Source organism: Manis javanica, chromosome 11 (assembly GCF_040802235.1).
Source record: "Manis javanica isolate MJ-LG chromosome 11, MJ_LKY, whole genome shotgun sequence".
Classification (NCBI taxonomy): Eukaryota; Metazoa; Chordata; class Mammalia; order Pholidota; family Manidae; genus Manis; species Manis javanica.
Genome location: NC_133166.1, coordinates 47,247,305 through 47,266,287, shown reverse-complemented (window position 1 = coordinate 47,266,287; position 18,983 = coordinate 47,247,305). Strand labels below are relative to the sequence as shown.

The 18,983-nt window shown below is 39.3% G+C and overlaps 1 long non-coding RNA gene across 1 annotated transcript; it reads right to left on the bottom strand.

Moving 5' to 3' along the window:
• Positions 1–732: 732 nt before the first annotated feature.
• On the bottom strand, positions 733–14,425 carry LOC140844264 (uncharacterized). The gene is made up of 3 exons (XR_012122414.1): positions 14,288–14,425; positions 4,445–4,566; positions 733–1,429 (listed from the first exon to the last, which is right to left on the bottom strand). It is a non-coding gene; the product is annotated as an uncharacterized lncRNA (long non-coding RNA).
• Positions 14,426–18,983: the final 4,558 nt, after the last annotated feature.

Below are 18,983 nucleotides of genomic sequence, written 5' to 3'. Positions count from 1 at the left end.
TTTCTATTGCAACTATTAAACTCTATGGGAGTAATAAGAAAGAAGTCATTACAAATACGTACATGAATGGGTATGCCTGTGTTTCAGTAAAACTTTATTTACAAAAACAGGTTTAGGGCTCAGGTCTGGCTTATATGCTGTTAACTCTTGCAGACTCTTGCTCTACATTGTGGGCTCAACAAGAAAACACGTAAAGCAGAGTTTTGGGAAAATATGGGTTATTCAATATCTCTCAATTTCAGTTTCTTTCATTTCATTTCAGTAAAAACATGTGAAGAGAAGAAAAGAGAACAAATTCTTTTTGAAAGTCTCCAATAAGACAGGGTCTAGACTAAGCATTTCCATATGATTTAACATTTACTGTGTTACCAATCTTCTTTTTCTGTTTTTTGATGAGATGAGTAAGCTGAGACTCAGAGATGAATGAATTGTCTCTTCATAAAAAACATTGTCAGGATTCAGAAACAGCCTCCCTCTAACCTGAAGGCCAATATTCTAACTAAACACCTACTATGTGCAGAGTTCTGTACTTCTGGTTGCATAAAATACAGAGAGAAATAAGACAGTTCCATTTTAATCAGAAGCAAAATAAAATATCAACAAAATAAAGTAAGACAGTCTCTGATGTCCCAGGAGAATTACAAAGTTGTAAAGGACGTTAAAGGCATAAACAAGAAAACCCCACAGAGAGGGTGGCAATTACATTGAGATTTGAAAGGCAAGTATGATTTTGAAAGGTAGAGATAAGGCAGAGAGTTGGTCCAAGCAGCACAAGAAAGTGAATAAAGCCAGAGATTCTAGAACAGGAAGAAATAGTGCTTCTTGAGGAGGTGCAGGCCATCAAAGATAAGCCTTGCATTTTTCATAATTTGGCTAAAGGATTTGCTTAGGCCTATGCCTAAAGGCCCTCTCTGAGTCCCACTCTGGCCTGGGTCTGGCCATTACTTAAGTGAAGTTAACTTTATCTAATCTTCTCTTGGCTAGGTGTCTCAGGATGGAGAAATAGAGTTTTGATCAATAGGAACAAAGGGGCACAGTGAGAGCTAATGGGTCAGAGGCTGAGTAGCTACTGGAGGAGGGGAATGTAGGAAATAGTCATAGGTAGGAGCAAAACTAGAGTCTAAGAAAGTCTCCTAAAAGAATCACCTTGCACACTGTAATGTGCCAATTGGCTGACTGAATGAATGACTGAGTTTGGCCAGGTTCCTTTTCCAGTTAGAGTCAAAGCCTGAATCTTGCAGGAACTTGCCCCAGATTGGTCAGCATGAACAGCTTCTTCCATAGAAGGAGTCCTATAATCTACTGGTGCTTCCCATGTGCTCCTCCTGGTCTTCAAAGGCTGAAAGCCAGGAGGAAGTACTCAAATCACCTAGTGTAACCAAGAAGCTTGCATCATTCACTGGGAGGGAGATTTTCCAAGTTCTTGTTGCTGTGGAGAGATGAGGTCAAATTGTAAGAGGTCAGTGGTGTTCTCAATACTGCCTCTGTGTTTTTTTCATATAAATATTTTTTACTGGGATACTTTTTTGGCAACCAAGACTAGCTCCCAAGACTGTGGAGAGAAGGGAAGCTTCACTCACCACATGCCAATGGTATGCACTTGAGTCAACTTAGGGCCAGTGTGATTTGATATCATGTCCTTTCTCACTTTTGTCTTGATGCTTTTCCACTGACTCAGTGTCTACCATTTATCCTTTCTTCAAATGGGAAACATCTGGGCTAAAGTGCGGTCCATGTCCAAATCCCCCAACCCCCCATCACCAGTCCCTTCTCTGGCCAAGAAAGCAGCAGCTGTTTCTGACACTAATACTAGTACAGATGTTTTGTTACTCACCAAAAAAAACTCAATTTGGCAGCTTGTTGGTGGGGTAGCTAAATCAGATTCACATACTCAAACATTTTCTACCACTCATCTAGGGAAGTCATGTTTAATATATAATTTGATTGGAGTAGTTCTGAGAGGGTGTCTCTTTATCAAGGCAGGTGAGTTCCTTTAAGAAAATCCAAACAATAACCTCCTGATCCTTTCACAGGGAGTGTGGTTGTTTCATTCTTGTCCCTCCCACTCTGTAATGCCAAATCCCTAATGGTGTTAACGATGGTTGCAGAAGTAAATGAATAAATTCAAAACTACACATTATATTTTTCTCTTTGTCAAGCTTCTACTTTTTCTACAAGACATTTGACCCATTTCCTTTGTGCTCAAGAGTAAAGTGAAATGGTATTTGGTAGTAAGATCTTGTGATAATAAAAATACCTTACACATATAAAGGGCATTACACTTTTTTTTCTAGGTACTTTCTTATCCATAAACTTAGTTCATTTTTACTACCATATAGGGTAAACAAATTGCATTATTTTTATTTCTTGTATTTTCCTACCCATCAATCCCTATATCCAGTAGAAATCTAAGCCATTGATTCCACGTCTGCAGTGGTTCCCAGTTAGTTCCTTATACTATCCTACTGCTACCAGCTTAACCCTGACTGTCATTGTTTTCTCATATAGACCCTTGCAATTATATGGGAGCTGGTCTCCTTTATTTCTGGTTCTCCTGTTCAATATTGTTATAATATTTGCAAAGCATGATGCTGATTTTGCTGCTCTTCTTCTTCTGACATGCCACTACCTCCCCACTGCCTAGGTCAAGTTCAGACCCATTGGTGTGATGATTAAGACCTTTCCTTGGGTCCTTGCCCACCTCTGCTTAGGTTGCAAATGACTTGTGGTTGCTAAAACACCTCATTCACCTTTATACCTCCATACATTTTCCCATGTGGTACAATTTACCTAGAATTCCCTGGTCTACTTTGTAGTTTTGCAGAACTTTAATTATGAATTAAATTCATAATTTAAGACTCTCCAAAACACTCATCTGTGAAGGTTGCCATGACTCAAGAAGAGTCAAGGGCTTCTTTATACAGAACTTCAGAAAAACCTTTTTAGCATTCATTAAACTGTAAAAAAATTGCATGAAGAGCTCCTCCACTAGGTCATTGGCTTATGATACTGCCTCTGACTATAGTTTAATGCCTGTCACATAGCAATAACTCAATAACTGCTTGCTTAAATGGATTGTATAGATGAGGAAAGCCACTATGAGAGAGTAGCAGGGAATGGAACTGTGGAGACATGTTCTAATCCCATTTCTTTCACAAAGTCATTGTAACTTTGGATTTTATAGATGTTTTCTCATCTGTGCAATGAGGGCACCTGGGACTATCTTTACAGTCTCTTCCAGAGCTGAAGATTTAATTCTGTAAGAAATTCTAATGGTTTTTCTCATTCTTTTAGTTAAAGCCAATGCCAAATTCAGCATCTCCTGACTGGCATCTAGGTATATTTAATATGCTTAATTGTTTCAAAGAAAAGGTTCAAATAAAATAGAAAGGAATAATTGATCCTAGTGTTGGTAATATATTGCATCAGTATGACCTTGGATGAGGCCTTGTCCCTCTGCACCCAGTTTTTCAGTGGCATAATTGAGGGTACTGGCCTAGATTGCAAAATGTGGCACTCTACATACCACTTATTACTTCTATGCTCAAGGCAGCCATTGCTGATCAGTTATTGAACTCATTCTCATCATACCCGTATGAAGGATCAGAATTCATTTCTGACCCAAGAAGCCACTTCTATCTCTTTCAGATGCCAAGAAATGCGTTTGAGAATGTAAGATTCAAAACAAAAGAAACCCTTCACTCTTCTTGTCACTAGATATTTTCTAAAGCCCATCTCAGTTCTGTTATTTACTAATGGTTCCACAGTGAGCTTCTGGTGTGTTTGGACTTCAGTTTCTAACCACTGAGGGTTATAAAGAGGAGGAGACCATGCCAAGACCACTGGTATGGGTGGGCTTTTTCATGATGAGCCCATGCACAATCACTATTCTGTGAGTGACCTGCAGTTTTTTATTTCATTTCAGGCCTTAATCTTGTAAGCCAATAGGGTATCCACGTTGAAAGCACCTGAGCAGAGTGAAAATCAGTCATAACCAGGGACAGATGTGGATATACTGTTCTCAGGTATGTTTTGTTCTCAGTGGACTACTGCAAAGGAGGTGCTAAGTGATTCTGGCATCCTCATATGCTTTCTAGAAGGCCTGTTGAGCAAAGCCCTCTTAGCATTTTCTGTCTTTGCTTTCATTCACTCTTCTTAAACAATTCCTCATACCTGATCCCATCTGACATGCCTTTCCAACAATGATTTTTTGTTAATCTTCTTAAAAACATTCCTTTTTCACCCCTAAGACTTGTTTTGCCTTGTGTCTCTGACCATCACTTTGGCTACTCTGTAACCCAGTGATCCTGCCTCTGAGGGCCTAGGATATGCACAGCCCTTGCTGCCTTGGCTTAGGACCCTTCTGTCCTTGAGGTCTCCTTCCCCTCATCTCCCTTCTGCAGGCTGTCTTCAGTTCCCCCGAAAAGATAAAGCAGAAACTTACAGATGCTTAGGTTCTCTGAATGTTTTCCCTAATGTAAAGTCAACTGGTTCTCTAGGTTGTAGAGATATGCAGGAAGGAAATGCAACTCCATGGAAGGCTGAGTTCTTCAGCTGGTCCTGATTCTGTAGTATACAAATGCAGAACAGAGTTGTTGCTAAAAAACCAATAAAACTGGGTTTGCTTCTCTTCTCCAACATCTGTGTTTCCCTTACGGAACCATGCTTTGTACCACACAGTCTAATTAAAAGACTTTAACACACAGAAACGTTTTAGATTTAATATTTTCTTGAGGAAAAAAAATGGAGCAATGAAGGAAAATGAGCTGTGTCAACAAAAAAGCATCTGTGCAAATTTGTAATTTTTCCAATTTAGGTTCACTTGCTGGTCAAATAATGTATTATTAAATTTTACTCACTAACCTGACTTACAAGCGTACTAATGACATAGAATAATGACTGTTTGGATGTAACAGATATTTTTTTAACTCTCCATCTTTCCTGTTAATATGACACCCTGGATTTCTTATGCAAACTTTACTCTCAGAAAGCTGGTCTTAAATGTGCCAGTGCAATTAACAGAGATGTTTCGGCTCAGAAATGCCTTTGAAGATATTTCTTCATAATGTGAACAAGCAGAGCATTGTAAAACCGTATTTTTCTTTGGATAGTAACCAAAACAACCACAAACAAATAATTGGGAACTTACCTCATGACAGTGAAACTTCAGTGCAAATATGAAAGTGAAGAATGGTACCGTGCACCAACAATGGGGCAAAAAATGTGTGTTTCTGTGCATTCACCTGAAGCAGGCCATTCAAACAACACTCAGCCTTTTCATTCAATTGACATTGCTTAGCCAGTGGTTCTTAACATCTTGGGGGTCACAGACTTGTTTGAAAATTTGATGAAAGCTTTAAACATTTTCATCAGGGAAAGACTCATTCACATAACTAATTTTAGTACTATAGAGATTAAATAGAAGCCTCAACCAAGGAGGTTAGCGGCTTAGGGGAAAATACAAATTTAAGGTCTAATTTAGCTCAGAACTCAACTAGCACTATTTTTGACAAGAATTACCATCTCTGGTTTCAGAGTTTCAGAGCCATATTTTAACGACTTGTAAACATCCACACTGAACGTCCACCCTTACATGCCATCAGGAATTCCAATTCAATCTACCTAAAACTTAATATCCAAGCTCAAAATCTGAGTCGTTTTGATGATTTCCTCTTCATTCCTCTCAATAGTCAGTCCATCCATCCCCTCCCCCTCCCAGGATCTCTAACCTCTGCTCCCTCACTGCTGCTCCCTTTACTTATACTGTTCAGGTCCTTATTATTTCTAAATGATTCAGCAGTAGATTGTGAATTTTTCTTCTTTTCTGCATCAACAAAGTACAGCTTTTTTTTTTAAACCATGGGCTCAAAAGCATTAAATTTTCTTCATAATCTCATACATTACACCCAAAATTCTTAGCATGGTATTCAAGACTCACCACCCAAAACTTTGATTCCAGTTTTGATCAAAATGCTTCCTTTTACCTGTTGACTTCAGGGCTGCTTGCAGAACTCTTAGCCTTTTTCAGGGATTTCTTGATGCTCCCCCCACCTACCTTTCTCTCCCCTGTCCTTCTCCCTTTTGGAGGAGATATCTCTGAAATTCAGTGTTAATATACCTACATTTCTTTTCAAGCCATATATATGTATACACACATATGTTTATATTTTACTTTATTGGAGTATAATTTACATACCATAAAACTCACTCATTTTAATGTGCAATTCAATGACTTTGAGTAAATTTACAGAGTTGTGTAATCATCCCCACAATCCAGTTCTGCACTTACTTTAACTTAATACTATGTATGGGTGCCAGGCACCATGATCAGCATATACAATTACTTCATAATTATAACCATTCTGAAGGTAGTAATTATTTCAAGTGTATGAATGAAGAACTTAAGCCGTAGCGGTGTTAATCATCTGAAGTCACACAACCATTAGGAGGCTATGTCAGGACTGGAGTCCATATCTGACTGCAAATGCCATATTTTTAGGCAACATGACGATGTTTCTAAAAAAAGAAAAAAAATCCTACTTAAAATTGTAGTTTGATAAATAAAAAGTGTTTTTTTTCCACGGTTGTATCCAAATGCCCAGCATACATATAAGTGAGCATTAAACATCTGTTAAGTGACTTAGGAATCCATAGTTGTTTCATGATGGGTAATTTTAGAATTATTCCACTGTTATTTTTGCTCAAATGATAGGCCACTGATGATCTTAGGTGTTGGTATAAGTAATTGTGATTGGGGTAGGCTGGGGAAAGAGCTTATTAATCCTGTTGTGTATGGGAATTGAATAGGTCACTAAGTAGGCCACTTTGCAGCTAAAGAATCCCTCAGGGTGTTTTCTAATCTATAATATGGGATAACAATACCACATGTACTCACCTTGAAGAATGATGATAGAAAAATGTGAAAATGAAGGAGGGAAGAAATAAAGGAAGAAGGAAGGAGAGAAGGAAGGGAAAACTACTAAGTGCACTTAGGGGAATGCACATAATTTTTTTCTTTCTTGCTTTGTCTCAATGGCATATCCATCCCTTTTCCTCCTGCAAAAATAAACAATAGGTCTCTTTGTCACGACATTCTAGGATTTTCTAGTTAATACGGATCTGGTATAATCACAATCAAATAAAACATTGTCTGTGGCAGGCTTTTACTTCATTTTACAGACAATTAAACTTTGCCAAATATGACCTAAGGAAAGAAGGGGAGAAATGAATAAAAGGAAAATAAAGTAGGAGAAGAAATTGATGACAGGGCAGGAAGAGAGGAATAAGGATTAAGAAGAGAAAGTAATTGAGGGAAGAAAGAAGAAAGAAAATTAAGGGACAACAAGAAAGCATAGAGAAACAGGAGAGAGAAAAAAGAAGGAAATAAAACAGAGTGAAACAACAGGGGGGTAGAGAAGTTTGAAAGATGGGGAAGAAACTAAGTTCAAATTATTTTAGCCAGACCTGTGCATTTTGAAGCAATACTTGCTGAATCCGTACTTAATCACAAGCCTTGAAATGCTGTTTGAACTGGAAACAGCCTCCGCCCTAACATTTCTCCAAATGTTTTTCTGCTGAAAAAAACTGCCTCATGCAAGCCTTGGTTTTGCATTTCTATACGGAGTGAAGGGTTCTTGCCCTAAGTGAGCCTGACATGGAAAGGCCCAGTTCACAAACGCATGCTGGCCACGAGAACGGAATGGGAGCTTTACGTCGCTGCAGGAGGGCTGCTTGCTCGCGCCTTTCTTGGTCCCGCTCCAGTGCCATCTCACACACCGTGACAGCGATTCTGTCTCCTTCAGTGAAGGTGGTCCTCATTCAGTGAACCCTTGAGGTTTCAGGAAGGTAGAATATATGGCCTTGGCCTGTCTTGGGGACTCAGCAAAGGTAACGGATGCTGGGCTTTCTGTTGAAATTCTCAAGACAGTTCATGAATCCTGCAAACCTCTTGAATCCTCCTGGCAAATAAACTGTATATTCTGTTTCTTTGGAAAAATGAACACAGCCATTTCTGTCCAACTATTTTGTTTGTCAAGGCAATGATTTGTTATCTGTTTTACATTGAGGTACAATGATAAAATCTGTAAGTAGCTCACAGAGGAGATTGTTTATAGTGTTGGCATTTCCACCATTTCCTCCACCACTGTATTGGAGACACTGACTAGGTCATTCATAGTTGTCAGAGCATAATGGTTTGCTAAATGAAGTTAAAGCTAGCCACAGAAAACATCTTATTTAATTTAATTCAATTTAATCAGGTCACAGCAACTAGAAATTCCTAGCATTTCAGAGCATTCAAAAGGGAATGAGGGTAGTACGTATTTTTATGGATGGAAATTTGTAGTCCCTCTTCCCCCATATTAATCTTGAAGTCCTAACCCCAGTGTGGCTGTATTTGGAGATGAGCCCCCTAAGGAAATAATTAAGTTTAAATGAGGTCATAAGAGAGGGCCTGGATCCTTATGGGATCAGTGTCCTTATAAGAAAAGACAACATAGAGCAAGCTTGTTCTCTCTGTCTCTCTTTCTCTTCTTTCTCTGCCTCTCTCCCCTCTCAATCTCTTTCTCTCTCTCCCTCTCCCCAACAGTGAGGAAAGCTCATTTAAGAATGCAGCAAGAAAGCAGTTTATCTGAAAGCCAGAAAGAGAGCTTTCACTAAGAACTGAGTCAACTGGCACCTTTATCTTGGACTTCTCAGCTTCTAGAACTGTGAGAAACAAATATCTGCTGTTAAGTCACTTAGCCTGTGGTATTTTGTTGTGGCAGCCTAAGAAGACTCATACAACATTCTTTACTTTTTGCAAGTAGGAAATGGGATATACATGCCATTCAGACATGACCAAGAAAGAAGGATGTTGACTATGTTCCCTTCACAGTAGTCAGTGATTTATCCCTATTTATGAAACCAACACTTTTATCCTCTTAAAATATCTGGGGTTAAGTAAATATTCCCAGAACTCTGTGACATTAATCTATTGATTTCACAGTCATGTACAAATGTGTAAAATGAAATATTCCAGATACCATGTTTTTTCCTAAGGGCCATTAGTGGCCTCACATTGAGTAACTGTCTTCAGAGACAGTCTTCTAAGGAAAGGGAATTTTCATGTTCTCTTCAGCCTGTAGATTCAATTCACTCATTCACAGAAGTCTCAATATTCAGATGAATGTGGTATTTGCTAACTACTTCAAGCTTGGTACAATTTCTTAATATTTTCAGAGGAATTTTTAGATATTTTAGAGCCTTCAGAAGACCTTCCCTTCAAAGGAATTTATGACCTAAACCTGGTGGGCCTGCATGTGCTCCCAGGAGGCTTTCATCAAGGGCTTCCTTCTTCCCAACTTCTGCTTCTCTCTGGTCCCTCCTCCACTGACACCTGCATCTCTATTGTCCTAAACCCACCACGTGACCTGCAGACCCCTGCAGGCTCCAGAGGCACTCCCATCTCTGGTCTTTGTACTCACTAATCTATTTGTAAAGCACTTCCCTACTAGAATAAGTTTGTGTACTCATTTTACTTTTATTGATTTAATTGACACTAATGAGAGTGTTAATCTGTGTTGCTATGCTACACAGATGTTGACTCATTTAGCCCTTAGAGCACTCTCATTTTCCCAATTTTGAAGACTATTAGTGAAGTAGAGGTTAAATAACTTGTCCACTTATTACTTCTGGTGTGTAATAGTGGCATTTGAACCCAGGGAGTCAGACTTCAGTCTGTTCTGAATGGTATGTAGTGCTCTCACTAAATCACCCACCAATGTCTCTTTCTCTGGGCATCCTTCTCTCTGAGGCTGGGCTTACTGTTTGTTTTTCTCATGTGCTCTGACAGCCCCCTGTGTTCACTGTCATTGTATTTACTACTATGCTGTGATCATTGAATTCTTTATTTTTTTCCACAAATATATGGTGAGCTATGTGAGAGAAGACACTGTTTCCCTTGTTTGTTTTTTCTTTCCCTTAGTACCAGGTACAGAGTAGACCCTCAATAAGTGTTGAAAGAATGAATGAAGTCATTGGCTGGATCATATGCTATCTCTAGAGCTCTGCTTTCTGGGTTGGCTGGTTTATAGTAAAAACCACAGGGGGGTTCTTGGTTTGGCAGTCTCATCCTGCTTTTTCAAGTATCTTATTTTCTTCTTTGACATTATGTACCATGCAGACGACGCCTTATAGAATCATTAAATATTTATTAAGAATCCATTATTTGTCAGATACTGTTCTAAGGCACTGCTGATATATTGGTATCTGTGGAAAAGATAGACAAAGACTGCTGTCACCAAGAGTCTTGTATTCTAGTTGTAAGTCCTACATTGGGTTCTTTGGGAAGCACACTCTGGTATGGGTTGAGGGGCCAGGATGTTTACTATGAGGTGCTCTTGGTATCAAAATCTGTAACTGGAAAGGAAAGGGAAGCAGGATTAGAGAGGGGGAAGTTGCACTGCAATGATAGTCTTGGCCACCCCCTGGGGAAATCTGGAGGTAGAATGGCCCATCAGGTATCCCCACTAAAATGGCTAGGCCTTTATACTCCACCTTGACTAATCACTGTATCTGAGCTTTCCCAGAAAGGGAATGACTTTGAACAAAGTGGCTCTGTGCAAATGAAACAATCCCTGGAGACACTTGCAGGCTCTCTGATGAGCAGGATGGGTACCTGATGGCTCATTGTCATATTGCCTGAATCATACATTATGTTCTGTGTGTCGTATATATTGTATATCACATAGGTCCAATATGGGTATACTTAAAAATATGTAAGCCCATAGCCCAAATCCATGAATTTTGTTTATTTCTTGGTCTGTTTGTAGGAACAAACTATTTTAAAAGACAAATTAAATTTATATGCTTTGGGAAGCAAGAGAACATTATAATGTTAATTATTATATCAAGGACTACCAAATAGCACAACAACGTGATGATTCAAATTTCATGTAATTATATTTTTTTCAATACATATGCGTTTTCAAAGTAAATGGATGCTTTAAATTATTTTTATAAAGGTGGCAGGAAAAGACATATATACAGGCTTATATGTGTCCATACAAGAGAATGCTTAATGTGATTCAGTGTTTATAGTCTTGCAGACTTTAAAAATAATACACCAGGAAATATGTATGGCTTTGCCAGAATGGCTTTGCCTGAATTTCTGTACCAAACTTTGGTTTAGAAAATATACCCACTTCACAATTTGGATCTACTCTAATGTTTCACAATGTGTAAGCTAATGAAGATGTTGAGACCCACCAAAACAGAGAGACTTCTTCCTCTGGTTCTCCAATCTCAGTTATGATTTTATCTTGTCCCTTACATGCTGACAAGCATTGAGCTAATTTTAAGTCATGCTTTTTTCCACTTTCTTAGTCTCTACTTTACTTCCCCCTTCTTATCTCCATGAATCCAGAAAAAATTCTAGCTATCATTGTGCAGCATGATGAACATTTTTTACCCTTAACTTTATAAGCTTCTCTGCCCCAACTTTGAGGGCTAGACCAGAATATGTGGGAACGTCCACTGTCTTCACCAATGTCACATTGCAGTCTCCCAAGTCCAGTCAAGCTAATCAAGGGATATACAGGTTAAATTTCATCCTAGTTAACTACCAGGTACCTATATTAAACATATGTGATTAGAATTCCATATTTATCTCTTCCTAACTCTGCGATCTTGGGAGAGTAAGTTAACTTCTCTGAACCTTAGCTTTTCCTATGTAAAATGAGAAAAATTATAACTACTAGAAGAATGTATTAAGTAATGCATGTAAATTGCCTAGTGTAATGTTTAGCAAATAGTAAACACTCAATAAATATTATCTCAATTTTAAAAATCATTTTTATTTTTATTAGTAACAAGCATGAAATAATTGAAGTTAATGTAAATAAAATGGTAAGCCACTCAGCTTGGAAAATATTGTCCACAGGAGGCCAAAATATTAAGAGAAAGCAGTAGCTGGTATGGTATATAAAAGAGAACAAAGGTACAAAAATATACTGGTATATCTTCCATCTCTTCAAGGTAGGGGGACAGTAGTTTCTAGGCACTGTCCCTTTGTCCCTTGAGAGTATAAAATCTTAATGGAACCACTGCTTGAAAATATTCAATATTCAACACCTCTTGGTCTTTCTTTTTTAAGATGAGAACCTATAGATACTCCTTATCATAATTGTATTTCATGTTCAAGTATATATCTGGAAAATGTTGTAAATCATTTACTTCTCTAGTAGTAACATGGCATGGATTAAACAATCCTAGGGTAAAGAGTCCCATTTAACTATAAACCAGAATTTTCTAAACATATTAGTCATATTCACACACACTGCCACTGCACTTCAGAATCTTTTGTCCTAAAACCAATACATAGCCTTGGTCGAGTTTTCTTTTCTTTTGCCCATGCAAACCAGAGATCATGTCACCCTCACCTGCCTACTGCCTTTGATAGCTAAAGGAGCAGGGAACCCCAGCCCTGCAATTTCCTGGGCATACACAGATCCAGGCCCAACAGGGGTTGCTGGCTTCCTTCCCTCATGCATTGAGGAGGGCACCCCAGGCACACATGAACAGTTCAGAACAATGGCTTGAGACTCTGACCTATGGCAAAGTAGACCTAGTTACAGCTAGGTCTGGGTGGCTGTCCCACTGAATGAAATGGCCTTCCCAGCACCAGGTGGGGCCAAAGCAAAAAATGGGCCTTATGACTGGAACCTACAGTAATGAGTATAGCCTTACAACAGGACGGAGGTGTTTGCGCCTCTTCTAGATACTACTCTCAAGAACAGCAAGGTGCTTCCCCAAGGTTGTGTATTTCACCCAGTAAGTGGAGAAGCAAAGAGATAAATAGCAACACATGTCCTTGTGTGTACACATGCAAACACACACACTTCTGGTGGTTTTCCAGATGACTACAGTTTCCTGGGCAGGTAACTGTCCCTCACTCTAGAACCAGAAATTTCTTCTCCTTGACCTAGTTGAAGTTAGTTTTTTGTAAAGAGGGTTAGTAAATTTATCTTCCAGAACCCAATAATCTGGCAACTAACTGTTAAAAATCTAGTTTCTGAGCTTGCAATGCTAAGCCCACAAACTGTACCCTTGAGTGGTAGATTCAATGGAGCAGAAAGGCAGTGAGGATTTGGATCCTAGTTTTGCTTCAGAGAACTGTTTTTAGCAAGTCATCTATTAAGGTCTCTGCTCTCCATTTTCCCTCCTCCAGGAAGGGGATAATAATGCCAACTTCATACTTAGTAGTTGAACAGTGATGTGTACATATATGGTATCATGATCCAGAAACCCTGAAATCATTATTTCCATAGCTCAAGGTATTTGAGCAATTGTATCTTCTCCTGCCTTTAGAAAAAGGGAATGTCTGAATCACCAATGAAAGAGCCCCTGGTTGATTTAATTTCCAACTCAAATCAAAAAAAGTTTGCATATTGGAAAAATATGGCTTTTCAGATATAATAGGCTTTCAAAATTAATACTTGTCCTATTGAGTTAGCCAGAACATTTTATGCAGCAATGAAACTGGTATTAAAATTTCAAGTACATAAAAATTAACTTTATTTTCCTCTAATTGATCTTTCTATCCTCACCCTGTATTCTACTTGCTGTAGATTACTTGATCTAGTCACTTCCAGGTAACCTTGGTCAATTCAGATGGAAAGCTCAGGCCCATTTAGAATGTTATTCTTGTTCTCCAATCCCTGCTTTTCTCAGTTTGTGGCACAAGTGTCTATACAATACTCATGGCACTAGTATCTTCTGGGAGGTATAGTTGTCCAGTCTGCTCTTTAATCATTTGCAGAAGAGACTGAATCTTCCCTATAAAGATCTTCCACAATTTATGATGGGGTTGCATCCTGATAAACCCAAGTCAAAGATGCATTTAATACACCTATCTACTGAGCATCATACTTTACCCTAGCCTACCTTAAACATGCTCAGAACATTTCCATTAGCCTATAGTTGAGCAAAATCATCTAACACAAGGCCCATTTATAATGAAGTGTTGAATATCTCATATAGTGATCGAATACTGCACTGAAAGAGAAAAACTGAAGGTTGTGTAGGTATAGAATGGTTGTCAATGCACTGGTTGTTTACCCTAGTGATCCCATGGCTGACCTAGCATCACAAGAGAGGATCATACTGCATATTGCCAGCCCAGGAAAAGATCAGCATTCAAAATTCAAATACAGTTTCTACACCATCTTAAAGTAAAAAAAATCCTTAAGTCAAACCGTAAGTCAAAGACCATCTGTGTCTACCTCTTCTGAGAGGTCTGTGCTCCTACCTGGTTCCCATGGTCTGCGGTCTATGCTGCCTTCGTCTTCCCTCTGCTCCCTTCTGCCTCCACTTTCTCTCTCCTCCTTGCCTTCTTCCCCTTTTTCCCTTCTCCTTCATTTGTTTTTTTCCTTTTCATTCCCTGTTGCCGCTCTCCAACACAATGAACCCATGGTATCAGCTCTAAGGAAGTTACTAAAATGTAGTCCTTAGCTTGAAGGAGCTCTTAAATAAGGGGACCTGCATCATCAAAGTGAAGCTAAAAATCAGAGCCCTGAAAAAGCCTCAGTCCCTCAAGAGAACTTTTCCATTAAGGAAGCCAACTCTCCAAGTACCAAAGATACTGAATCCTAAAATCATGTTTTCTTTGAGTCATCTGAGACCAGATTCTGCCCATCATCTGGCTCAGGGCCAGGAACCAGAGCTCTGCAGGGAGGCCACAGGCTCTGTCCGAGGGTTAGAAGTGGGAGGCTCATCTTCATCCTCTCTCGTTAATCACCATTCCTTTGACTGTGGTTTCTGATGAGGTAAATTCCCTCAGCAAGCTGAGGCAATATTTTCCAAAGGAAGGCAAGTTTTGTTTTGCATTTGCTCCTCCTCCTCATCACAAGTTGAGCTTAGGATCCCAGTCTGGATCTGCCCACAAGCAACCATCTGGCCGGCAGCTGCTGCATCCAAGTGGAAACACTGGCATGAGTCGTCCAAGTCTCCTTTTACTTCTTGTAAATGAAAGCATCGGCGGGGTAGCTTACCCTCGGCCTCTCCACTGGAAAGGCAACAAGGGTCATTTTCTTTCTTTTTTCCTTTCATACACCATTGTTTACAGTGGGGGCATTATATGTCAGGCATATGGCAGGACACTAGTTGGCTTAAGATGTAAGCAAGACCAGTTGCATTTCATCAACTCTGTGAGTGCAGGTCTCTGAAAGAAGCTTCGAAACTGAAGTTGTAAGGGTAGAGTTGTGGAATCCAGCCAAATGCATGTTCATTTGGGCAAGAAAGCCTGCTGGTTGAGTGCTAACAGTGGTCTCAGCACCAAAGGATAACCTTTTCCTTCCTTGATGCCTCCCATTTTCTTGCCCTGACCAAGCCCAGTGAGGTGGTTAGGAATAACAATAGTTAATATTTATAGAGTGCTTATTATGTTCCTGGCACACTGCTGACTGCTTTATATGCATTATCCTATTAAATACCCTTAACTACTTTATGAAGTGGTTATAAATAATACCCCACTTCAAAATTCTGAAATCTGCAGCTCTAAGAAGGTGAGTCATTCGTCCAAGTTCTCACAGCTTGTCCGGTCTACATCCCTGTGATTTCTTAATGGCAGGATTATTGTAAACTCCTTGGGGGCAGGAATCATGAATTCCCTATTATTGAGTCCTCAATATTTAGCACAGCCTCACAAAAGATGCTAAAATAACCTCCCACTGAACTGACCCAAAACCCAACACATGTGGAATGAGTAGTTATTGAATGATGGATAATGAATGCATTTGTGCCTTTACCATAGAAGGCTGTCTGTTTTCTCCACTAGGACCCATGGGTCTCTCCAATCAGCTTTGCTGGAAGCCACCTAAACTCAGGAGTGTGGTAGGGGAAGATGTCACTGTCATGCTTCCCTCTCCAGGGCTGCTCTCACCCCCACATAATCTGGCAGCTGGCCCTTCTTACCTCAAAACAGATTATAATTAATGTTGCCTCATTTATTCTGGCCTGCAGTTTTCCCTGTAGTCCTGCTGTTTGCTTCATTAACACATCCTCTTTGTTCAGTTTATTCAATCCTGCCCACTTCAAGCTCAGATGTCATGTCCTCCTGAATGCCTGCAGTGGGATTCCTTGATCTCTGTTTGCTCCTACAGTGATTAGGACTCTTCAACACTAGTTAGAACGTAGTGATTATGAAGAACCCAGCAGATTATGTTAGAGGTTAAGGGGTTTAGGTCTACTGGGTAAAGAGTGCCAAAGCAGATTAAGTCCTGCATCCCAGACAATCCTTGGGACGGTGTTAATGATGACTTAATGATCTAGCCTTTGCGGACAGACCTCTGGTCTCATGTTCTTCACAGCTACCACATCCTTCTTTCCTTCACTTCTTTACATATGTAGGGTTTAAATTGTGCTTAGGCTCATAGACATAAACTTATAAGGAAGGTGTGTCTTCATATTGAGATTTTAGGTGATATTCCAATTGACAGTTAAGTGTTTACTCCATGCCAGACAGTTTACCTACGTCACAGTGTGATTCCAGTACTCAAAGAGCAGAATCAATCTAAGCTGAAACAAAGCATGAAGTTTCTAGGGCTGGACTTTTAGTAGGACCTTGGCAGTCTTGCGGATTCCTTCTCCCTGAATCTTCCTTCTCAGTTCTTGCTCATTCCAAAAGTTCCACTCTTGGAATTTCATTCTTTTGGTTGGTCCTATAAAAAGGCAACCACTGAGGTTTGAGGACCAAAATATTATGCCTTGGAGAGTTTTTGTTCTGGAAAAGCTGGCATCCAGAGACTTGCTGTCAGGCTGGTTGTGAGTTTTGCTTTACTCTCTTGTATGACACTTTTGTGTCTTAGAATTAGGGTCAGAGTAACCTCATAGCTGATACTTGATCAGAGTATCATCATTTGCAGAGTACTTTCAGAGACTCTCTGTTGAGACTCAAATGTTCCTATAGGGATAAAAAGACTATCTTTATTTTGCAAATGAAGAGACCAAGACTTAGAGTTTCTGGGTTTCTGGTCCAATGCCACCCAGGCAGTGAAGGAACTGATGTGTTTCATGTCCCCAGCTTTTTCTATCAGACCATGCTTCCCATGTGCAACATTCCCCCAGACTGTACTAAACACTTTAGAATGAACTGGGATGCTTATAAAAAAAATACCAATGCCAAAACCAAGTGATTCTAATTTCATTGGTATGAATGGAGCCTGCCATTGTTATTTTTTTCATGTCCCCTATTTCTGATGTAAGAACCATTGATCTTTATTTCCATGACACTTGGTGAACTGCAAAGGATTCTACATATTGATAACAGCATAAATAACAATGTTTCCTTCTTCTTTGTAGTTGCCAAAAGCCAGACTGGGAAACCATTCCATCTCTAGACAAGTCAATTTTCTGTTGATAGATGAGCTTTAAAAATCCCTCCTCGGTCCTTCTAGAAGATAGGGTCCCGCTCCAGACTGCATGCTTCTCCAAGCAAAATAAAAGATGGAGGTTTACCTCCTTTAGCTGGCCAGCTGTTGGCATTTATAAAGCTGTTTGTGCCCCTGCAAGCACTCTCCCGTGGAAATCAGTTACAAGAGGTATCACCAGCTCGCTTTTATATCTGACCAGCTGTCCAGAGGAAAAAATGTTAGCTAGTTTACAGTTTATACTTTCTCAGAAGTTTTATGTTGAAAACATATTTTCCAATTAAGTGCATTACTCTTCTCTGGGTTTCAAATGTAACACTTGAGCTGTGATCAGTGGCTTGGGCCTGGAAGCACAGTCTGCTCCTCCTGCTCGGGGAGGCCTGTTTGCTAAGCACAGCAGGCCAGTTACAGAGCCGCCAGCACGCCGGGCCCCCCAAGCTCCTGTGGGATTGAAGCCCACTGCACTTTCCAGTGTCCTGATTTTGAGTGAAAGGACAGGGTCCGGTTTTCCTCTTGTGCCTCGTGGGGAACGTGCATCTGCTGTGTGGGGAAAGTCACAAAGAAAAGCTAAGGGAAGCAAGAGGGAGAGAGACTTCTTATCTTCTGAGTAATTAAAACCCAGCAAGTCAGAAGCTTCAATTAATCAGAACTTCCTTCATTTCAGCAGGAAGAGATAAACCCTAACTAGACAAATTTATTGTAAAAGCAAATTAAAAAAGAAAGTCTTCCTAAGTCCTAGGTTCTATCAGTGTATAAGAATTTGAAGTCAGAGACGGACTTTATTCATTCTTGTCTTCTTTTCACCTGATACAGTGCTTAAGTATATTTGTACTTAATACATTTTTTCAAATTTATTTTTATTCTCATTAAATAAACATACTCTCCTAGTTTTTTAAAAAAAGCTAATATACTTTCCAGCCTTATAATGAAAAAACAGCAGCATCCAGCTTTCTCCCATTACATCCTTGTTCCATTTTCTAACAACTTTAAAATACTTTGACTATTTTTTTCTGACATTTTCCTTCTTGTTTTTAAACAACACATTAAAGCTGACTTTTCTTGATTTATCAATTTTTAAAAATTGTTTATTAAACAGGTGTCAACTTTAGAGGAGGATTTAATTGTGTTTAATTTCCAGTTCCCAACTTCTCTCTCTCTCTATCCTCCGTTTGAGCATAATTATGTTACAGCTTTGTTAAGTCACTCATTTACATTATTTGTCCATGTAAATATTATTTGCTGCTGAGCCAATTGGTATTCTATTATTATATTTCCTTCCTGGTATGTTTTGTTTTTTTGTCTCATGTTAATCGCATATTTTTATAACTCTTGCTGAAATTATCTGTAAATTTGTCAGTAATTCTTTCTAATGCAACACAATTCCAATACGCTTCTCAATATTATTTTTCACATGTCTTGATAGATTGTCACATGTATCAAATAATCTTTTAGTTCCATTTTGGTCATTTTCCTTTGGGGACCTCTTTGTTTTTGCTTAAACCTTGATGGGCTATTCTGTAGAACTGCTGAGCAGCTGTCATCCCATCTGTAGTAAGAAGCCCCTAAGATGATCCCGAG